This window comes from Tamandua tetradactyla, chromosome 5 (genome assembly GCF_023851605.1).
Source record: "Tamandua tetradactyla isolate mTamTet1 chromosome 5, mTamTet1.pri, whole genome shotgun sequence".
NCBI classification, from domain to species: domain Eukaryota; kingdom Metazoa; phylum Chordata; class Mammalia; order Pilosa; family Myrmecophagidae; genus Tamandua; species Tamandua tetradactyla.
The window spans coordinates 76969933-76994965 of NC_135331.1; the positions used below are offsets into that span (position 1 = coordinate 76969933).

A 25033-nucleotide genomic window follows, 5' to 3' on the forward strand; every position below is an offset into this window, starting at 1 on the left:
GATTTCTAAATGTTGTGTTAATTTCTTTTTTTTTTCTTTCCGTTAATAAAAAAAAAAGAATTAACTATTTTTAAATGGAATCACAAAGAATTATAGCTATTTTATGAGAGAAAATTTCCTTGATTTTCTAAATGTACGCATTAGTATGTATATTTAGCTCTATTAAACCCAGGCATTAATATCATGAATCTGGGGAAGGGGAAAAGGATCTATTATTTATTGTGTGCCTACCAGTGTTGTGAATAGTGTATGAACATTATGGTCTTTTTATATGCTATCTCCCTTAATCTTCACAATATTACTGCAGTACACAGATGTCTATCCATTTCACACACTAGGAAACTACAGTCTGACATCAAAGCAGTACAGTAGAATCTCATCACATTTAATTTATATGAATTCAACTATAAATACTCAGCCAGAAGTAAATACATGACAAAAGTAATAATTTTAATATTGCAGCCACATTCTACTTTTGAGCTTTTGCTTGTGTAGAAATGAGAGGGTGTGAATTTGCTGTTCCCTTAATTGGCCTCAGCACCTAGGTGTGAGCCCATCTTACTGGATTGAGGGTGGTTCTAATGTTCAAACTGATGTAATGTTCATATAACTTGACCTCTAATAACGGGCTATTAGTGCTCAACCATATAAACACCTGGAAAAAAAACTGATGGAAGAGAATACCGCTGTCTTAAACTTACTGAGCAATCGCGTGGGTCTCCAATGTACCCTTCAAATATGTACACAACAGATCTATCATCTGTGCATGTGTATTATTTCTAATACACACGTGCTTTTGAATAGTTCATGTATTTTATATATTGCATGTATAATTTTATTGTGTGTTCTAGATGAGTATATATATCTATATATATTTCTGTACGAGATATTATATGTTTTATGTCTGTATATATATATTTCTTATTGTACTGTAGGGTGATTTAAGAAATTTTTCAAAGAAAATTTTGACTCTATGTCTGCACACTATGCTTGTGTTATTCATTCCTTTATGCTCAAGGTCTAGTACTTTGTCAAGCCCAGTGTTTGTTGAATAAATGAAAAAAAAAATTTACTCTCCCAAGTTCTTATTTTTTAAGATGGGCTGAGAAAAGATTTGGGCCACATACATATGGTGGCCCAAATCTTTTCCCAGCCCAAATCTTAAGACATTTTTGAAAAATCTTCTTCATTCTCCATATGGATTACTCTTGAGTCACATTAGAACAATATGGGAATAAAGAAATTGCAGCTCTCTCATAACATCTGGTTCTGTAACGACTGTACTTACAATTGTTTACTTTTCTTTCTTTTCTCCTGTCTGTTCTTTTTTACTTTCTTTTGTGGATTTTCTAAAGGAAAGCCCAAACCCACTGGGCAGAATTTCTTTTGTGAAAATTTCGAGTGGGTTTCTGCTGATCCCCTTGTCTAGAGAAATGGAAAAGCTAGGAGACAGAAAAATGTAAGTAAGGTGCCAAACCACTCTCACCTCCAATATTCATTCCCTACTTAAAATTACTCAATTTATCAGTGTCCTGTCTGATCTGTTGTATGGAGAAGTACTTCCCATAGCATCTTGTGAAGAGAAGTGTTCCTTGAGCTGCCATCTGTCATTCTTGCTAACTGGCCAGGAGACATTAGTTCTACCAGCCCATGAAGACATGATCTTTCATACACTGGGGGAGAAGGAAAGGTTTTTAATGCAGTGAAAGGAGATATTGGCTTATAATTCTTGTTCAGAAGCAGAATAGCCAACCTGCCTATTGTAACCTGCTCACTGAATACATGGCACTGAGCAAGACCACTTTCTATAAGCCTGAAAACTTGTTGCTGGTGGCTAGTGACTGAAAGAGATGTTTCCAGGGTACTAAGTTCCAGAAATGAGTTTGTACAAACGATTTTAAGATTGTAGACTGAAATAAAATAGTAGTAAAAATAATTCAACAATATATTAAATCTATTTTATGATTACCAAGTAGGGTTTTTTGCAAGAAAAATGCTTTAATATGAAATTTTATGATGCATAATTCAGTAGAAAAGGAATTAGAGATCATATCAGTAGACGTGGAAAAGGTATTGAATTCCTGTTGACATTTGTAAAACCAGGAGTGGAAGGAAATAGCCTTAATAAAAAAATACAGATTTAAAGCTAAAATCATAATTAATGGTGAAACACTAGAGAAGCAACCATTGTTAAAAACATGGGAAACTTACTATCACTGTATTATTACATAATGTTACTCTAGAAGTTCTGACCAACATAGTAAGACATGAATTAAAAAGACATGAATTAAAAATGCAGAAAATGTAAGTGCAGAATCACCATTTTTTATATTTTTGGTGTGATATAATTTATTCCTAAGAAAACCGAAAGACTCAACTGAGAAATTATTAGCATTAATAAAAATATATAACTAGATGTGAGACAAATATTAAAAATAAGTAGTTCTCTATGACAGCAGTAATTATTTAGCAAAAATAATAGCCACATGAAACATTAAATAAGCTAATGAGAAATGTGTGGGCCCATGTAAAGAAACCTTAAAAATTCTATTGGGATATGTAACAAGGAGGAGGAGATAAAGGTATATAATGTTCCTGAATGGGAAGTCTAGCTATTATAAATATCAGTTTTTCTCAAGCTAATTTTGAGAATTAGCATAATTCTAATTTTTAAAATCGATTTTGAGAAATTAAATAATACTGAATTTGAGAAATTAACAAAATAATACTTAATTTGAGAAATTAACAAAATAATACTTAACTTGGGAAATTAATGAAATAATACTTAATTTTGTTTAGGAGAGTAAATAGGTAAAAATGAGATAAATTTTAAGTGAAAAACCATGAGCAATGCAGGAGAATGAGCCCTGTAGTCCTATCAGATATCAAAACATAAAGGCTCACTCAGTAGATGTTAAGACTGTTAAGTATTTAGAAAAACAAAGTCATTTTGAATCTTTATCTCATGCTATATACCAAAATTAATTGCAGATTAATTGAAGAGTTAAATGAAAAGAGTAAATATTTTTATGTTAGTCTCATTTTTGAAAGATACTTATCTGGATGGGAAAATACTTACCAAATTTTAATGAATTGGAAGTACTCACAAGAGGAAAGTTCATGAAAATTGACTCTTAAATAAATTTTTGACACATTCTTTTTCTCTTGCTTCCCACCCTCATCCTCACCCTGGACAAACTAACAAATTAAAAGATGTAGAAACTGGAACCCCAAAACTGCAGAAATGCAGCAAACACATGATTATCTTTAAATTTTAAGCTATTCGTTCATACAGATGCTTTCAAAAGCACCAGGATCCATGTAGATGTACGAGCAAAGAATTTGAGAAGATAGTTAGGCTCATTCACTGAAGAGGAAATGTAAAGATATGGGAAATGTGAGCATGTGGGAAAAAGGTTTTCCCTGGCAAGTAGTCAAGGAAGTGAAATTTTAAGATACATTGGTACTATATTTTTAATTTTTGAGTTAAAAGAATTTTCTTAAATACTGTTGTTGCTGGTGAAGTGCCATGAAATGTGATTGTTCACATTGGCAATGTAAATTGGATCAACCCTTTGGAAAACAAGTTGGCAATTATCATGCCTTTAAATTTAGCATTAACTTTTAATTCACATGGAGTTAACATGAAGTAATTCCGTTTGCAGCATTATATATAATACTGGAATGATAATGGAAATTTTAAAGCAGTTTTAAGTGTTCAGCAAGACCAAGATGTATACACAGTGAAAAGGCTGCAAGCAAATATATCAAAAAATGGTAATAATGGCTGTCTTGAGAGCATTTTTGTTTTGTTTTCCTCATTCATTGGTGCACCACTGTATTTTTCAGTATGAACAGAGCACAGTCCCAGACCCATAATATATATTTTAGTCATTTAAGTGAATGAATTTCTATAATAAGCGTGAATTACTTTTACATTAAAAGAAATATGAATACAATCCACATCTAAGTTAGGAAAAAGAGTAAGTGTAGGAAGCGCCCTAGAAACGAAACTGATTAATAAATAATACCTTACATTTAATAGCAGTTCAGTTTTGAAAATGTTTTCACATCTATTGTATATGATCCTTCTATGTTTCTAATTTAATAATATTATTACCTGCTTAAGTTAAAAATGTCTGTTGAACTTTGACTCTAGCCTATCTGATTTACCAAACCAATTACCAAGCTTTGGATATTCTTTCTTAGAAATGTGTCTCGGTTTCATCCCATCTGTTTTCATAGCCACTGCTTTATATCCTAGACAATCTCTCTACTTTTCTACTTCACTCTCTTTTATTTTCCACAATGCTGCCTAAATTATCAGACATGTAAATAACTAGCACTATTTAGTGTATGTGCTACAATAAAGGGATTCTATGGGAGAGAGCTTCCACTCTACTGCTAAATATATCACTCTGAAATACAAAACTGATCTTATGTCACCCCTGCTTAAACCTTAGTAATTCGTGGTGACATAGCTGCTTCTCAAACTTTGAGTTTATAAGAATCACCTGGGGAATTTGTTAAATTGCCTATTACCGAGATCTTAGAAATTCTGATTGAATGGATCTGTGAGACTGGGAACTTGCATTTTAACAAGTTTTTCCACTTCTGATTGTCATGCATGTGATCCCAGGACAAGATTTTCTAGAAAACTGACCTCAAGATAAAGTGCAGTCTCATTAATTTGCTATATGTTTGTTCACAATTTGGCACCGGAACATTTTGCTGAACTCATTTCTGTACTTCTACATATAGTGGAACCCCTTACAATCTAGCCATTCTAAATTGTCTCACACTTACTTTCAGAACTCCTGTACTTGTGCTTATGCTGTTTGTGCCACTTTGAGCCCCTTTTTCTATAGCTGCTCCTACTGTTGGCTTCAGCTCGTAATATGTGTAAAATATTCCTGGACTTACTCCGTTAGACATAGTCTTTCTTCCTCTGTATTTCCATAGCATTTATTTTATTACAGCACACACATATCAAATATGCCTATTTAATTTATTTATATACCTGTCTTTCTCACTAGACCAGGAGCCTCTTGAGGTCAGGGATTTCACCTTATTTATCTTATACTTAAAAGCATAAGCCTTGCAAATAATAAATGCTTAATAAACATTTGTCAGATGATTAACAGTCTAATGAAGAAGGTATGGAAGGAGGGATTAGATCCATGTTTCAGTGTGGAAAATGGAGTTTTAAGCAGTAAAGTATTTACCTAAAATTACCCAGTTCGTTTAAGTATAGACTTGGGGCTCTCACTTAGAGTACCTGGCTCCTTATTTGGCTTTAATCTTTACAGGAAAAGTAAACTGCAACCATGCAATTATAGTCTCCTGTCCCCTACTCCCACCTTAAGCGGGTTTCTTTTAGCATGTTTGAGGGAAAAGGTGTTTTAATAAACTTTTTCATCGTATTCACATTTTATAAAATGCTCCCTATTCCTCCAGGGAAAGAACTGTTTGCTGTATATTAAGCTATTTGCCTCTCAGTTTTAAATCCAATCTGCTATACTCTGCTTTGTGATACTTATTTGTGTCCCTGGCAGAACCTATATTACAGTGTCTAATGGGTGTCCACAAATAATTAAATTGCGCTGGCACTTATTTTATGTAGGAAACATTTTACTCTGTAACAGTTAAGACACAAAGCTGTGTATGTGTAAGTGTTCAAATAAGTTTACATCATACTTTTTCAATACTTAATTTATTGAATTTTTTATTTGAGAAATTGGCTCACAGAAATATAATGCAGAAAGTACAGCATGTCATATATATTTTTTTACAAGCTCAATTTCCAAAGTCTAGATGTGTTTAGCCTGGCTTCGACTTCAGTCTTAGGTGTTGATGGAAATCAGAGACCAGCTGCAAAGTTCAGATGCATTAGAATACATGTAGTTACCGTTTAGACCAAATGTTAGCAATGAAATATTTAGTAGCAACTGTTCTTTTAAAAGAAACATTTTAGATAATTACAGTCATCTTGTAATATCCTTATATCCAGCTGTCAGCTTTTTACTTTATCTGCCAATATTTCTGGAACTGAAACCAAGAAAATGAGAATTAGGACACCACACTTTGAAATACATGAAACACTTGAAAAACCATCTTTTAAAGGTTTCCAAATTGAGTACTGCAGTCAGTATCTTGAAAGATTTTTATAACAAAGCAAATATCTTTAATTCCCTCCCCCCACCCAAGACTGTAAGCTGAAATTTATTAAGTAATAGGAGCATTTGAGAAATTGAAGACCTGTCTCTATTAATAGCCACTGGACTTGAAGATTATTTAAGTAGATTCGAGTATATTCTAATTCTATTTTTGAAATTTTCTGTTACCATGTTTAATCAGCATCTCACTATCCCTGTTCCATCCTCCCTTTCTTAGTTTTTCTTTTGGTTATCTTTTTGCTTTTAATGTATTAAAATCTCCATTTTCTGTCACATCAGATCTTTCACATCAACTTAAAATAATATTCCTGATTCATCACTGTGTTTGATAATAGTAAGTACCCTATTCATTCTTTTGCCTTTTCTATCCTTCTATAACATGTTGTATATATAATTAGTTTTTACTTTGTTAAGTAATAATTTATTAACATATAAATTCTTCACAGTATCATTAATGCTGCCTGACAACTTAATTCTTTAACCTGTGGCTCAGGATCTGTTTTATTCTTTTTCTGAACACTTTTGATTTGGTTCGTATAGACCTCATCTTCTAATTTGGGTTGAAAGCTTTCTATGGTTGATATAAAACTTTATCCCACAATGGTTTTTGCTTAATTACTTACTTTATTTATTTATTATTTTAATTTTATTTTCAATGCTGGATCAGTTCCACCATTTCTAGAATATGATGTCTTCCTCGTTCTTGTAGGCTGGAATCATCACTCAGCCGTCTCAGATTGGTTCATGGGAAGTAAAACTTTGAGAATTTAAACGTCTGGAAATATCTTATTTTTTTCTTTACATTTGATAGTTTGGCTGGGTATAGAATTCCTGGTAGAAATATTTTCCAGCAGACTTTAATTAATGAATACTTTTTCACCATTTGGTGTTATTAATGAAAAGAGGGTTGACAATCAAATAGTTATTCCTTTGCAGATTATCTGTTTTTTCCTCTTGTTGAAAACTTTGATCTCTTTATCTTTTATTGCCTAGTATAAACTTTTTCACTGTTATTTTGCTTAGTGGTCCTTTTTAATCTGTATGTAAGTCTCTCCAGCTCAGAAATGTTTTAATTTGTTTAATTTCCTTTCTTACATTTTTCTCTGATATTTTTCTGGAATGATGTGTTGTGTTGTTGGACTCCTTGGATTCAGTTTGTATCTTTTCCCCTTATTTTCAATTTGTGCGTCATTTTGCTCTATATTCTAGCAGGTTTTTAAAGTGTTGGCGAATATTATAGGTGAAATGTTATTTATTGCATTTTTTACAAGTAAACATGGGCAATTTTCATATGTTTATTGGTCATTTGCATTTCTTTTTCTATGAGCTCTCAGTTCATATCAATTATAACCCATGTTTCTATTGAGTTGTTCCTTATTTATACAGTAGGAAATTTCTCCCTATGTCAGTCATATGCATAGGAAATATTTTTCCAAGTTTAACTTTTGTCCTTGCTTGTATTATTCCCCTCCATGTAGGAACTTCTGTTTCATAGGTGGTTGGATTTATCAGTCTTTTCTTTTTATGGTATCTTTGTTTCACTTATACTTAGAAAAGACTTCCTCATACGTATTATATGTTAGAAAGGATTATTTCATGTTTTCTTATAGCACTTTTTTTTTTATCGTGTCCCTGATGCAAATGCAAATTCATTGGAGCCCTCTGGAGACCGTGCACTCACATTGCACTATTACTGGTCATACTGAAGTCTGATCCACTCCTAATTTAACCCACTTGAACTATGATGTGACTAAATCACCCCCCTTTTGTGTATGAGCATCCTGTAGAGTTTTTTTTTTGCTTTTTATCAACGAATCTTCACACACATACATTCCATACATGGTGTACAATCAGTGGCTCACAATATAATTGCATAGTTGTGTATTCATTAACATGATCATTTTTAGAACATTTGCATCACTCCAGAAAAAGAAATAAAAAGTTCATACATACCATACCCCTTGCTCCTGCCTCTCATGGCCCACTAGTATTTCAGTCTACCCAATTTATTTTACCCCTTATCCCCCTTATTAGTTATTTATTTTTATCTATATTTTTTTACTTATCTGTCCATACCCTGGATAAAAGGAGCATCAGACACAAGGTTTTCACAATCACACCAGTCATGTTGTAAAAGCTGTGTTGTTATACAGTTGTCTTTAAGAATCAAGCCTACTGGAACACAGCTCAACAGCTTCAGGTATATCCCTCCAGCTACTCCAATACGGCATAAACTAAAAAGAGATATCTATATAATGCATAAGAATAATCTACAGGATAACCGCTTAACTCTGAAATCTCTTTTCGTATTTCTCTCTTCCCCCTTTCAGTCAAGAAGACTTTCTCAATCCCATGATGCTGGTTCCCAGTGAGTCATCTCCCGTGTCGCCAGGGAGACTTTCACCCCTGGATGTCATGTCCCATGTAGGGGGGAAGGCAATGATTTCACTTGCAGAGTTGGGCTTAGAGAGACTGTGGCCACATCTAAGCAACAACAGAGGTCCTCCAGAAGTAACTCTTAAGCATACCTATAGGCATCTAAGCTTCTGTGCTACTTACAAAAGCTTCACAAGAGTAAGTCTCATGATGTGAGGGCATGGACTATTGATTTGGGTGTCCCTAAAGTTTGACACAGTATCATGGGATTCCCCGATGGAAGGTTTAATAGTTCCATAGTCTTCTCCCCTCCCTCCGGGGACTTTGCCAATACTTTTTGATTATCTGGTTAATATACTCTAGGATGTTTCCAGGCATTACAATAATCTAGCATGTTTAAAGGACCTCTTTCTCATTCTGTGCTCTCTGTGTTTCAGTTGTTCAAATGAGCTATACAGAGAGGTTGAATTAGATTATGCACTACAGAAAATTTCAGTTCCAGATCAAATAAACCTTTCTTCCATTGGTTTCAAAGAGTATGTGTGGTTCTAAAATATAGACACTGTCTTCCTTACCCCTATGTTCTGAATTACTTTAAGCCCACCTGTTCGGCTTCGTTCTTAACTCTAAATATCAGGTTATATATCACTCCTGTTACCCTAACAGGTTATATAAACAGCCTCTCAAAACCCAGAAATAATAATCACCACTCTGGACTTAATTTGTCTGCTCTAAAAGCTTACAATCTAGGCCCCTGTTTTCTTAAAAGCATTTTCTAAAGATGACCATACCATTCTTGTTTTTTTTCTTTCTGGCTTGTTTTGGCTCACCAGATATTCCACATGTTTATTCACATCGTTGCATGCCTCATGACAATGTTCCTTTTTATAGCAGTACAGCCTGCATTCATAAGTATACACCATCATTAGCCATTCTACTTCTCCGTCAATGCATCCTTCAGCCACCTGCATTACCTGCATCTACATGATCAGGTATCATGTAGAGGTCCCAAAGTCCACAGTCCATCACCACTCTCAATTTTGGATAATGTCATTGTTCCAAAATTTCTGTCTCCAAAGAGACAGAAAACCAATAGACACACCCTTACCAAATAGGAGAACTAAACCTCCTCTTAACTCTTGTGCCTCCCCCCATTATTTACCTCTGCTGTCGCTGTGGTAGTGCTGATGGTTTCCTTTTGAACATAGCAAGTAGCATGGAATAGCAGTTTTCCCCTTGTACCCTGGATTTAAATACTCTTTAAACAAAAATCATATCCTTGAAGTAATTCTTAAAAGAACTCATTCATATTTCTAGTGTGAGTCAGTGGGACCCATAGGTTATACAACCCCTTTCAATCTTGTTCATCTTCAATATGGTAATATTACTTCTAGACCCACTACAGAATCACCTTCACTCCTTACATTGGAGTTCAACCTCATCAGCTAACAGTTCACCCATCTATAGCTTCTATGTATCTCTAAGTCCTCTGTATTCTATATTATAAGTCTCTGATTATACCTTTATGCTGGTCATAAAGGTGGAATCATACAGTATCTGTCCTTTTGTGTCTGGCTAATTTCGCTCAGCATTACGTCCTCAAGGCTCATCTATGTTTTCATGTGCTTCAGGACATAATTTGTTTTACTGCTACATATTCCATCATATGTATATACCACGTTTTGTTGATCCACTCATCTGTTGATGGGCATCTGGTTTGTTTCCATCTTTTGGCAATTGTGAATAATGCTGCTATGAACATTGGTGTGACAAGGTCTGTTTTGTGCTGTTGATTTCAGCTCTTCTGGGTATATACCAAGTAGTGCTATTGCTGGGTCATAGGACAGCTCAGTGTTTAATTTTCCTACTCGGTTTATTTTTGAACTCGGTTCTCTTCCCTGGATCTATTTACTGTGGAGCAAATAATATACTGTTTTTATAAATTATTATTTTCACATTTTAATTTCCATATCCATTTGTGTCTCTTCTGACCTCCCACTCATATCCCTCTCCCCAAAGTATACTAATGTTAATATCATATTAATTAACTCTAGAGTAGAAAATGGGAGGGATATAGGAATATAAATTTATATTTAATTTTTTTAATTTTTTTTTTTTTTTTAGCATGGGCTGGCCCTGGGAAACGAACCTGGGTCTCCAGCATGGCAGGCAAGAACCCTGTCCCTAAGCCATCGTTGCCCACCCCATATTTTAAATTTTATCAGTATAAAATTGCATGTAATATCTTCTTGCTTTAAATATCCTGAGTCCATAATTATATTCCCCTTAAAATTTTTTTTTTAATTCTCATAATCAAAATATGTATAATTTCCATTAACACTATGAGGAATTTGTGTGATTCCCCTCCACAGAAAACAAGCATAAGAGTGCTGGAATAGCTATATTAATATCCACCAAAATAGATCGTAAAATCAAGGAAGTATTACTATAGACAAAGAGGGACATTTCATAATGATAGGGACGAATACATCAGGCAGATATAAAATTATAAATGTATTTGCACTTAACAGAAGCACAAAATACACAAAGTAAAAACTGACAGAACTGAAAGGAGAAATAGACAAATGGAACTTTAGAGTTGGAGATACTAAAGATTTGAATAAGGCTTTCAACCAATTTGACCTAATTGATATCTACAGAACTCTTCACCCAACAACACTATAATAGGCATTCTTCTAAACTGCATTTGAAACATTCATTAGGATGAATCATCTGTTGGCCTACAACCATAAAATGCATTAATAAATATGAAAGGATTAAAATTATGCAGTGGGTTTCTATCACAAGGGAATTAAATTAAAAATGAATAATAGATAGAAAACTGGAAAATTCTCAAATATGTGGAAATTTAGCTGCACATTTCTAATAACCATGGGTGAAAGAAGAAATCACAAGGGAAAATTAAAAATATTTTGAACTGGGTGAAAATGAAACAGTACATCAAAGTGTTTGCTGTAGGGTTATTATGTGGTGCAAAAAAGTCAGAAACAAACAAATATTGTATGATCTCTTTTAGAAAATACATATAAGAAAATCAGGGCCTAGGTTGTAAGCTCTTTTAGTGGTCGTATTTAGCCTGGAGCTGTAAATGTTAGTTCTAGATTTTAAGATGCTGTGTAAATTGAGTACTGGTGTGATTAGATATGTGTTTTAGGTAGCCATTTCTAATGACACTATGAATAATTAATTGGAGATGGGAAAAACTGAGTATTGTATGCTTTCAGCTTTTTGTCTTTGTTCATACTGCTCACTTAACCTGTTGTGCTCCTCTCATTCTCTACCTGATAGGAATCTCATTTGTCCGTTAAGTGCTGCTACCTTAAACACACACACACAGATACATACACATTCTCCTAGAATCACTACATTCAGCCTTGTAGCTTGTTAGGTAATATAAGTTGCAACTGTATCCTTTTCACCTTTATTTACATACACATATGATGATTCCCCCACTCTTCCATCACCCACCCTTTCACTTTACCTATTTGTGTCTTATAGACAGCAATTGATTAATGGATGCTTGTTGAGTTAGCATCCATTTGAGAACTCCATTTGAGAACTCTTTAGGGTTTAATCTGGTATAATGATAGAGAATATGACCCCAAAAAGGTGATAAATTTGAAGGAGATTTGATGGGTGAAAAATGACATGCAAGGGAGGAATTGAAAGCTCTAAAGGTTCTGACCTTGAAGATCTAGAGAATGGTGATGAAGTGAATGAAGAATACTCATATTGAATAATAAATGGGTATAAGCTACCAACAAAAGCAATTAAAGGAGGCCATAAAAATATCATCATAGGAAGATTTTTTTACTTGGGGAAATTGGAGAGGGAGAGCTTAATTAAATTATTTATAATATTAATAGTTCCTTATCTTGTAACTTTTACCATTTAATATGTGAAGATATTTTAAGGTGAATTGGAGAACTTTTTTTAAACATTTAACATCATGGAAATAAATAACCACTTTAGAATGTTATCTGTGTATGTTCTAATGATTTATAATAGATACTCAGTAGGAAGAAAGGTTTATGTGTGTGTTTGTATTTTGTCCTGGGAAAATGACATTCTGACAGGACAGAAGAACAAGAGAGCAATCATGGAAATGGCTAGACTAAAGGTTGTTCTGTCACTACACATCAGATATGAGAGTAGTAAAAGCAGACAGATAGACAGTCCTGCTAGTTTGGGAGTATATAGAGAAACATTCTGTTCCTTTTATTGAGAAAAGGAATTTCTAGGCTAAATTATTGGTTTCAGTAATAAGATTCATATTCTGACCAAAGAAACCTTCTTGTTTGTTTGTTTGCCTTGGGAGTCATGATCCATGTTTTTCTCAGAATTTCACTTTTGTGAAATCTAAAATGCACTGGTAAATACAGCACTGTGACCTGGAACTTATTCCTAATGATACTGTGAGTAGACAAGTGATAGGTAAGAACACTTTTATTGTGTATCCAATTGTAACAAAGGAGCCAAGCGCAAGTTTTAGTTAGCTGAGTCTGGAGAACTGAAAATTGATTTTTTTTTTAACATGGGTAGGCACCGGAATCGAATGCGGGTCCTCTGGCATGGCAGGCAAGCATTCTTGCCTGCTGAGCCACCCTGGCCCGCCCTCAAAATTGATTTTTTAAAAAATATGTAATAAACTCATAATTTTGTGAGTTGTCCAGTAGAAATGGGACTCGTGCTTCATCTTTTAAAAAATTTATTTCATCATTTTGAGGGATTCATGTTAAAAGGTAAATTTCTAACTTCTATTATTGACAATGGAGATAGTTACATGTAAGAAACTTTTTTCTCTTTTTTTTTTCTTATGTCCCTGAAAAGTGTTTTGAGAATGTCCAGTTGTATCACATATACCATACAGCAATTATCAATAATAGAGATTGTAGTATTGGCTAGATGAAACTGAAAATTTTTGTTGCCGTTTTAGCTTAACCTTAATCTTGTAATTTAAGAAATAGAGATTGAATGTGTTCTTTGTGTACTGTAATATGTGCTCTCACTCTGCAATTTCAGTACATTAGGATCCTCTATCACTTATCCATCCCTGTTGAACACATACAAAATTACCTTATTCTACTAATGTTTTCCACAGTATGTCTCTCCAACTTAGGGTCTTCCCTTGTCTCTTCACATTAATCTTTACAGTCATTCCTTTTCCTGAGATACTTTAGCCACTCCCTATTGAAGGCTTAGAATTTTAGTTCTTGAAGTTTCCTTTTGCAATTTTTCTTCATCTTTTTCTGTTTCTTTCTTTAAATTTCAGCAAAAGTTAGCTAATGAGTCATAATTCATGAAACAGTTATTGGGATAATAGATTTAATGACTTATTTAGAAAACCAGTTTACAGTTTTTTGTCAGTTGATAAATTTTATGAAGCACTTGAAAACCAATTTAAAGTTTTTTGTCAGTTGATAAATTTTATGAAGAAGCACTTTAGCTTATTTAATTATTATTTGAAGATTTATTGCTTAATGGTATGCCTTGGGTGGTCCACCAAGATGTATTACACATAAAGGAATGAAAATGGAAATGTTCTATTAATTGATCTGTTATGTTACTGTTTACACACAGTTATGCTATTTCAGTTTGTCATTTCCATTGCTCTTCATTTTAAGGGATAATAACTAACATTTTCAAGATACTTATTTCATGCATTGTACTAACCAAGAATAAGGAAACCAGTAAGTGTTTGAAAGGGCAAAGTAAAGACCGTCTACTAATATTTCTCTCCCATCACTGAACAGATTCTGAAGTACACTACCCACATTATATTGGTTAAAAATAATGATTTTTTAAAAAGTATATCCATGCTTAAATGAGCCCATATTGTTGTTGCTGTCATTCACAGGCCTGCTTCTCTTCACATCTTGACCGTATGACGTTTGTGCTGGTGTTAAGCTGCCCCCTCTCTGATTGCACTTCTGGGACATCTGTGTTCCTTTGCTTGCCAGACAGTCAGCTATCCTGCATGACTTCAAGTGTTACTGTAGTGAGATGACCCTGTTACCAGAGAGCAAATGCTGAAGGGTGATAAATCTCTAAATTGATCAGTAATTGCTTGCAATAGAGCTCTCACCATAACTAATGTAATACCAGAGTATTCTTTTATTGTGAGGAAATAGGGAGGTTAGCAGGTAATTGTATCAGAATTTGTGTTTTTGTTTGGTCTTTATCATTGAAAGAGCAGAATACTTTTAAAAATCATATTTCTTCTTTATTTCATCGCTTTCACCCAATGTCATAGCATCTTGAAACACATTGTTACCTTTGGATAGACTTGGGTAGTAGTCACTGAACAAGTATTACAGTGTCTATATTACTTAGATAGTATGTTTGAAGAAAAGAGAACATTTTTGCATATAGCTCTTGGTGGGTGTGTCTGATTAAGTAAAACTGGGGAAAATTTGTTTTGGCCAGTAAATTTGGCATATGCAGTGAGCAGATTAAGGACAGGCATTAAGTGATCATCTTATGTGAAATAAAATTTTAATGTGCTATACATTCTGTATTTTGCATCTGTTTGTAAGAATGCCAATAGTGTATCGATAGATATGGTATGAGAGGAAAGACTGCTTTAAGAGATTATAATAATAGTGTCTAAGAAAGGAAATCAGTTCAAGGACATTGCCTGAGATTGTGATGATACAGCAAAAGGGTATTAGCAAGGGTAAATAAAAGAACTAGACAGAAATGTCGGAGACCTAACTATTGATATGATAAGCAAGGATACTCAGTACACCTTGAGCCAGATTTTTCCCCAGTGCCTAATCTAATGCTTGTTGTATATTAAATGCATTTGTGAACTAAAATATTTTTCATGCTACTGATACTTAATTAGGTGACGCAGCCATAAGAATTATACCTTGGGGTGCATGAAATTATAAAAGCAAGATCTTTCTTGTATTTTTGGTAAAAGTTCATTGGATAGCACGTTTCTGCAGCACATACCATTAAAATTGGAATAGTAGCAGAAGACTTTAACATGACCCTTGTGCAAGGTTGTCACACACATTCAAAAAGTGCTCCATATTTTTAAGCTAATCTTTTTATTTAATTCATTTACCAGCAGGTTGTTTTCTTCCTGCAAAGTAAATTGGTGGAATCCATTTACACCTCCTTAGTCTGTCTGTATTGGCGCAATCGCTCCCTTGATCACTGCACCACAGTCCAGATCTTGTCATTTGAGTTTGAAGATATTGTCATTGCAGCAGCCACTTAGGACATGATTTATGAATATGTACTTTGCTAATTTATTTTGCCTGGGAGTAGGTAATCAAAGGTACAGACACTGTAGCTGTAGTTTTATGGTACTTGGCCTGAGGAAATAGGGAAATCTATTGGAGACAACAGATTGTGAGGGAGCTTTATGATTGGCCCCTCATTCTTTTCCCCCACATAGGTTTGGCCTTCTGACAGATTGTACAGATAAATCTGTCAAGTTTAAAGTGTTGAGTTGGTCAAAAGTGAAAATAATTCACTAAAAGCAAAGAGGTCTTCTGTGAAGCATATGTGGATGCAATTAGATGAATAATGCTATCTGTGTCTTCTAGTATCCCCAGTCAGATTTTCTAGTTCCATCTTTAATGGACTGGACTGACTGGACTGTAAAATAAATCTTCTATTTTGGTATTTTGAGTTTTTTCCTCTTAAGGACAAAACTATTGTTATGTGCAAGGAAGATAGACCAGTTAATTCTACTAAGAAACCTCTAGCTGACCCAAGATTTCTCTTAATATAAAGTTTGGAACATAGATCTCACTTTTTCTTCATTGTTGAGAAAGGCTATCAACAGGTTAATCAGTGGGGTGAGGAAAAGTTGTAATACTGAGGGGTACCACCAGAAGAAATAGTATTGACAGTGACTAGCTTATCCTTATCCCATCAGTTAAGGTAATAAGATAAGCTGCTTATTCTTGATGAAGAAAAGAAAGGACTAAGGGAAACTTTGTGAAGCAGTGTTTTCCAAGAGGTCATCCACCCTACCCATAGTAGCAGGAAGACTTGGAAAAAATACTATGGAAGTATTCAAAGCCACCAAAAGGATTATGATGGCATTAAGTGTAACAGAAAGAAATATAAAAATGAAAGAGGAAAAGCTATTTGATAAACTTTAGGGAGAAAAATTCTCATTTCTAATGGCTTATGGAAACATCTTGCCTTCATCTTGTTTATTGTAGGTCTTTAGAAATGTCAGGTCAGGTGAACTGGAAGACATGCCATTAGTGTTACCTTTTTCTAGATTCTTAATATGATTAATCTATATGTTCTTAAACTTTAATGAAAATTCATCTAGCTGGGCTCTGGATGATATACTCTTTTGTTTCTTCTTTCTCCTTAGATCACTAGCAGCCAGGAAACAACTATTTTACGAGTCAGCCAAGTCCAGCATGGTTTTAGCTTCATTATGGTAAGAAAGAATGGATTTTTTTTTTTTTGTGAAGCCCAGAGGCATTTGAAAGAAAGAGAGGAGTGTGTTGGTTTTTAATTCTAGTTTTAGCTGAAAAGTAGAACTCTTTTATACTTTTTCTCAACTGGATCCATCGGTCAAGAAAGGAACAATGCATGGTTGGCATCATATTCAAAATTCCAAATAATAGAGGGATCTTCTTGAAGTATTTGCTATATAAGTCTCATTTGTAAAGAAGAATTACAAAGGACTATAAGTCCCGCTGTTTAGTTATCATCAGTAGTAAGTTTGGTAATAAACTTTTACTTGTTAAATGTTAAATTTTTAGGACCTTTTCTCATTGTGTTCCCTGGGAGCTAGACTTTTTGCTTAGCATGAAATTGGAGTAACATTTCAAGAGCCCCTCCACGGTTCGCATGTTCTTTACAGTAGGCTATAATTCCTTGCTGGGTTGGTCTCTTTATTGATCTAAAATTGGTTAAATTTTCATTGAGGCAATCAGGTATATAATTAAACGTCTGTTTTTACTCTCTTATTGAGGTATACTGTTGACCGTTAAACATGGATACAGCTCCCCAAACTTAAAATACCTTAGGTTTCACTCTTTATATAAAAGATACTGCTTTGCAGGTATTTTTATATAAAGAAAATCTTTTTTCAATTTAAAAATTACCCCTTACACCCACACACATCCTACTGAATTTCCCTTTTAGGAAATTACTATACAAATTTCTACTTAGCAGAGTCCAGTATCTTTTTAAAGTATTGCTCCAGTAAATCAAATAGTATCTTAAGGAATGAAGGAGATCTAGCAAGGTAGTATCTACCATCTCCTTACAACAAACCTGAGACAATAAAGTTTTGACCCTTTCATTACAAAGGACTATAAGTCCCGCTGTTTAGTTATCATCAGTAGTAAGTTTGTAATCTACTAGATTACATTGATCTAGTAGATAAGAGAGAGGACACCTTTATTGAACTTGTACTCCAAGCATGTGCTAAGGACTTTACATATATCACCTCACTTAATTCTTATGACATCATTATGATGTAGAAACTATATTTATTCACCTTTTGCAAATGTGGAAACTGTCTTAAAATGAGTCTAACATTCCTAAGGTAGTCTTAAGAATTGCAGAAGTCTCCCTAGGGTCAGTGGAATTGAGAATGAAGGAGCAGTGATCTAAACCACTCTGATTGGACCATTTCAGCTCTATCCTTTGCTACTAAATATCCCATCACTGGAAAAATCTAGAGGTTCCCAAAACTTTTTCAGGTCCTTTGGTTAGTCCTTTGCTGCAGGTGTGTTAAAGATGTTAAAGATAAAGCCACTGGGTAGATTCTCATTGTCGAGAAGGAGGCACTCCTACTCCTTTCCACCTGTCTTACCAAAGCATGCCATTGGCTGAAGGTGAGCTGGTTAATAAAGAGGAATCAGAGTGTTAGAGCAAAGCTATTCTACTACTAGAAAAATAAAACAAGCATATTAATATATATATTTTTCATTTGAAGTGTTAGACATTCATTTACTTCTTTACTTCAGCTTCATAATTTACCAGATATTGTTATCTTGATCTAAAACAGCTAATGGGGTTTTTCAGATCACCCCATTTATAGTTTACTTCTGACTGACTGCTGCTTATTGTATGTGAAGCTATAATAATCTGCCTTTACGCCCTCTTGAAGATGAGAAAATAAATTTAATTTACTGGAAACTATTACTGAGGAATCATTTGTATCCTATTAAATTGTACATATTATTAAATATCGCTTGTATTTTCCAGACTACTTAACTACATTCATCTTTCTTCATCTTTTCCTTCTGATCTTCACTTCTGTCTATTAATGGTCAGTCTCCTTTAGAGCTTAAATCTTAAGAAATGTTCATTTGTCCTTTCACACTAAAATTTGAATTTCTAAAATTCAAATAGAGAAAATTATAACTGCACATTTTGAGATTTGATATGGTTTCTTTATGTATCTATATAAAATGCAGATTTTAAAATTCATGATTTATCTAAAAATCTAAGATCGAGCATTGATTAATCTACCCTATAATTCACTCCACTAATGGCTCTTATGTTTACCACATTTGATTCTGATACCTACACTGGATCCTTAAACCGCCTTAATAAAGTCCTCATACACGTTTATTAATAACCAAGAATCTACATTTCTATGGACATTACTGACCTAGACCTTCTTTGGAATAATTGTCATTACTGTTTTTTAAATCCATTGCATAGACCCTCCGTGATGCCATCCATGGGCCTCATACTAGGGAACCTTATGTATATGTAATGCATTAAATCCCTGAAATATGTATTTTCATAGCACTGTGAATTTAATAGTAAAAATAAATTGCAGCCCTTGCAGAAGGAATTTGAATTTTCTACATACTAGTCATGAGAACTTGATTTCCAGAACTTCTAGAATACTCAGATTTCATCATTAAGGCAAGAATTGGCAAACTATGACCCATAGGGTGAAAACAGTTCAAAAACAACTTGAAAAGATCTTTCCGTCTCACTAAAAGCGTGCGTTAAGTCTGTGTTCTCATGGTCAGCTTGTAAAGGTCAATGAAGGATAGCACTTTGAAAGAAATGGATAGTATCCATCCTTCCAGTGCTAGTGTATATTACAGCTGTCTCTTTGGACTCACTCCAACAACAGCTCAATGACTCATAGAGGAAGAGAATTTTAGAGGCCCTAACTGGGGCTCAGAAAATTGTATTGAAAAACACTTGCTTCCTATGCAGCTCCACTGCTGTGAAATTAGTTTAAGATTGTGTTTCTCTTCCCTCAAATCCAGTTGTTCTGAGTGTCTTTGATTTTCCTTTACCCAAGATATTGTCATCAATCTCTTTGCTATTCTTATTGCTGCCTCTCTTTGTTTAGGCCCCTGTTTCATTTCCCTGGAATCATTTCAATAACTAGAGTTCCTAGTTATGCTATGCTCTGGGATTACAGTCACAAAAAGAAAAAAGTGTATCTTATCCTAGAAAAGTTCACAATCTAACAGGAAATCAAACACAGATGTAGATCATTTTAATAAGAGTTTTTAAAGGTGCAGTCACAGAAATATATGTAAAAGGCTGTAGTAACATTAAGAAAGGGTGTAATTAACTCTGGAAGTGTTCTAGTTGCTAGCTGCCGGAATGCAATGGCTTTCTGAATGCAACCAGAAACAGAATGGCTTTTAAGAAGGGGAATTTAATAAGTTGCTAGTTTATAGTTCTAAGGCCGAGAAAATGTCCAAACTAAAACAAGTCTGTAGAAATGTCCAATCAAAGGCATCTGTACGGGGAAAGATACCTTGGTTGAAGAAGGCCAGTGAAGTTCACGGTTTCTCTCTCAAGTGGAAGGGCACATGGGGAACACACAGTTTCTCTCTCATCTCGAAAGGCACGTGGTGAACATGGTCAGGGTTCCTCTGTCATCTAGAAGGGCACATGGTGAACACAGCGTCATCTGCTAGCGTCTCCTGGCTTCCTGTTTCATGAAGCTCCCGGGAGGCATTTTCCTTCTTCATCTCCAAAGGTCGCTGGCTGGTGGACTCTGCTTCTCATGGCTATGTTGTTCTGCTCTGCTCTCTCTGAGTCTCTTTCTTTCTCCAAAATGTTTCCTCTTGTATAGGACTCCAGGAACATATCAAGACCCACCCAAATGAGTGGAATGTCATCATGTAATCCAGTTTAACAATCACTTTTAATTAAATCACATCTCCAGGGAGATGATCTAATTACAGTTTTAAACATACAATACTGAATAGGGATTAGAAGAAACGGCTGCCTTTAAAGAATGGGATTAGGATTAAAGCATGGCTTTTCTAGGGCACATACATCATTTCAAACCAGCACAGAAAGTATTTAAAATAACTTTCAAAAAGAATAATCAGACAATGGGGTTATTAACTCAGATTTTAATAATTTGTTTCCAAAGCAAGTGTAGAGGGAAGTTTTTGATCTCTTCTAAATTAGACTAAAGACTCATTTGGTAATTAAAAAAGCAAAACAATTCATTTATATCAATGAAATTATAAAATATTTGTCCTTTTGTGTCTGACTTATTTTGCTTAGCATAATGTCCTCAAGGTTCATCCATGCTGTCACATGCTTCAGGACCTCATTCCTTCTTATTGCTGAATAATATTCAATCATATGTATATATCACATTTTGTTTATCAATTCATCTGTTGATAGGCACTTGGATTGTTTCCTTTTTGGGAGGCAGTTGTGAATATTGTGTAATATGTAAACTCATACACATAAAATATAGAACATACGTTACCAGGATATAGAATGAGGCTAAAGAATGGGAAGTGGTTGCATAATATGTGCAGAATGTTTAACTGGAGTGAACTTAAATGTTTGGAAATGGACAGAGGTGATGGTAACATTATTGTGAGAATAATTTACAGTGCTGAATATGTGTGAGTTGGTGGAAAAAGGGAAGTTTAGAGTCATAAATGTCACCAGATGAAACGTTGGAGGTTAAAACATGGGAATGTATAGCACAGTGAATCTTGTGGTGAACAAGGTCCATGATTAACTGTACAAATATAGAAAAGTTCTTTCATGAGCTAGAGCAGATGTATGACACTATTATAAATAAATAATAAAGGGGTACAGCACTATTATAATAAAGTTGTACAACATTATTATAAATAGTTAATAATAATATGGGAAAATGTACAAATTGCAAACTATGGACTGTAGTTAACTGTAATATTTTAATACTTTTTCATCAACAGTAACAAATGTACCACACCAACACTAAGGGTCAGTTATATGGGGGATAAAGAGTATGGGAGGATTAGGATTTTCTTGTTTATTTTTCTCTTTTTTCTGGAGTAATGAGAATGTTGTAACTTTGATCATGAGGCTATATGCACAACCATGTGATAATACTGAGAATCAGTGATTGTATACTTTGGATGGTTTCTATGCTGTGTGAATACATCTCAATAAAATTGCATTAAAAAACAAAGAAACAAAAAAACAATAAAAAGTAAAACAAAACAAGAAAGCTCATTTATTATTTTCTAGTTAATAAGTGAATAAATATTAATGACCAAATAAATCTTGACCTGAGAATGAGCGTGGAAAAGATTTCATCAATATGTATCTAAATATACACATTTGTAAATGTGTCAGTTAAATATCAGAAACAAGTATTTGTAATCTTTTGGTCATTCAGCAAACATTTATGCAGCTTCTATATCGGTGGAACATAGATACCTGGAAAAGCTGCTTAGTTTAGCAGATTATGGCATTTGAGGTGATTAGACTGCCAATCCAGTTAGTATGGCTAGATCCCCTAAATTTGCAAATGTGAGCTTCAAAATAGCTTTCTTATTTTTAATGACTTTCTGATGCAGATGTAATATTGATGTTTTTTAAAAACTGAAATTAAAACTTGAACTAAATACATTATAAGATGTACTTTATGTATATTTTTAAGTAATCAAGTCAGTGTTTATGAACTCATAATCCCCAGTCAAAGAATAGTTATCTATATTCTATCTTGGCAATACTGAATCTAAAGTACTGTAACTTGATTTTGGTTGCCACATTTTGAGGTGAATCTTAGCAAATGAGCATATCCAGAAATGGCAAAGATGATGATGATGAGCTTGATTGAAGGAATTGGGAGTAAAAAGACTTAGGAAATATACTAAGAGCTGTTAAGCATATGTCAAGTAAGGCAGAACTGATGGAAGTTACAGTGAGGAAGATTTTAAAAGTAAAAATGTTTAGGAATAACTGCGTGGTGCTCCACAAAAATTTCCATATCAAATAGTAAGCTCCCATCACTGAATGTCCAATTAGATGATATCTGATATACTTTCCTATTTCAAGATTTTAATTTCACTGACTTTAAATTAATATGGATTTTTTCCCCCCAAAAGGACAAATATTACTTAGCGGGAAAGTGTAGGATTATAGTTACAGGCACAGGATTGGGGATGACTCATTAGCCAATGTGTGTTCATAAAAATCTCCGTTGATGTAAGGTCATTCTGATACCTTATTGGGTATCAGGACCAGATAGTAAATATTTTAGGTCTTGCAGGCCCATATGGTCTCTGTACCATCTATTCAATTTTGCCATTGTAAGTACCACAAAAGAAGCAGTAGGATATATGTAAACACAGTTTTATTGACTGTTGGTGTTGAACTGTTTTTGGCCTGTGGGCCATAGTTTGCCAACTCTTGCCTTAATTGATGAAATCTGAGTATTCTAGAAGTTCTGGAAATTTTAACATCAGTGGAAAAGAGCTTTCAATTTAGGGATTAAAAAACAAAGATATCATTGTCTTCTTGGACTGAAACGGTGCACATCAAATGTTCAAAATATTGACTTGCCTAATGAATTAAGAAGCCTTCCATTAGAAAGGTCAGGTGATAATTGAAAGTCTGAGACTATAGTTTTTATCATTCATTTCTGCTACTTATTTTGTCTTTCATCGAAGAACCAAGAAACTTTTAGTACTCTTTGCCTGAAAACAGTAATTTTTATGCCAGAAGAAGGAAGTAAACAAAAATTTCTGAATAGCAAGGTATCTGTTACATATTCCATGCTTCAGAGCTCATACAGTGGACTTCTCATATCATCATTTGGTCTGTTTCTTTTCATTTATAAACTACTGTAAAATGCTGGCATTGATGTTTACTAGAGATGAATAATAGAAGAAGGGAATGTTACTGTAAGCAGGCAGGCTGGCAACTTCAGGGAAATGAGCACAGATTGCTAGAAAATAAGAGGGTGAGGATCATTTTTAAAAGGCACAATCTGCAACCTGGGATCATTGGTTTTAGGACCAGAAATATCCCCAAACTCCTTAGTAATCCTTAAGAGCTTTGCTATATTGGATTTTAGATATATAGCACAGTAACTGGTATTTATAATGAGGACTCTAACTCATAAAGAAAAGGGTAAATAGTGATATATATATATATATTCTTAAGAAAACAGGACTGCCCTAATTAAAATATTTATTATTTAGATATATATAGAAAATTGGGATAATCAAAACCAATTTATTTCCTAAGAATGTACTGAGTAGTTGTGATTGATAACTATATGAATCTTCAGTCCTGGCATTCTGAACTCAAACCCCCAACAGAGTGCTTCCTTGACTCTTGGATGGTTTTATTTTTAGTGACCTCAAATGTCCAAATTGCAGAGACAAGCATTTTTTTTTCTTTCATTGATCATTTTTATTTGCCCAAGTCCCATGCTGTTTTAATTATTACAGCTCTAATATTTATTTTAACTGCTATTCCTCTCTTTCACAATTCATAAATATTAGTCTAGTCTTTCTAAATATTAGTTTTGGGTGTCTTGGTTTGCTAATGCTGCCTGAAAGCAATGTACCAGAAATGGATTGGCTTTTACAAAGAGGATTCATTAGGTTATAAATTTACAGTTCAAAAGCCATGAAAATGTTCAAATAAGGCACCAACAAGAGCATACTTGCACTCGAGAAAGGCTGAATGCTTCCGGGGTTTCTCTGTAATATGGGAAGGTACATAGCAATGTATGCTGGCCCTTTCCTGGGTTGGTTTCCAAAGCAGCTCTCTCAGTTCCTGTGGTCCTTCTGGAGAGACAAGCATTTTAATATTAATTTCCAAGTGACTAATTCTCCCTCATTGTTTTTCAAATAGGTTCTTCTTGTAAATAGAATATGTACTTATATTAGGATAATTCCATCTTCTTTATCACCTTTTACTTTTTTCTGTAGTCTAAAGACCCTTATTAAAATTTCATATACTCAGATTTCTTAATTTTAAAGATTTTCTCTAAATTTGAGAAATTGAGAAGATGTAATTATTACCTTAGTTTAATGTTGATTTCATTATATCCTATATTTGAAAAGGGATTTTAAGAAATCAGAAAGAATTTTTTAAATTGTAAAAAAAAAATAGTCACCTCATTCTTTTCCTCAGAATACTTCAGTGACTCCTTTTTACTTAACAATTTACAATATGAAACGCATACTCCTTAATGTGGTTTGATTATTTGGCCCCTCCCTACCTTT

The 25033-nt window shown here is 34.0% G+C and overlaps 1 protein-coding gene and 1 non-coding gene across 8 annotated transcripts in view; both read left to right on the forward strand.

Annotated features, from left to right (window-relative positions):
* The window catches only part of PIK3CA (phosphatidylinositol-4,5-bisphosphate 3-kinase catalytic subunit alpha), a 64992-nt gene that overhangs the window by 9107 nt on the left and 30852 nt on the right, over positions 1–25033 (forward strand). The window contains exons 1-3 of one of the 7 annotated variants that reach the window (XM_077161102.1): positions 55–1459; positions 14431–14716; positions 16921–16989. The exons of 1 other annotated variant lie outside the window; for it this stretch is intronic. The gene's annotated coding sequence lies outside the window, so the exon portion shown is untranslated. Of the gene's footprint in view, positions 1–54; positions 1460–14430; positions 16990–25033 lie in introns of those variants that run through there. 5 more of the 7 variants (XM_077161104.1, XM_077161101.1, XM_077161105.1 and 2 more) reach the window with 5 other exon arrangements.
* On the forward strand, positions 15513–15616 carry LOC143685423 (U6 spliceosomal RNA). Its single transcript, XR_013176649.1, has one exon. It is a non-coding gene; the product is annotated as a U6 spliceosomal RNA (small nuclear RNA).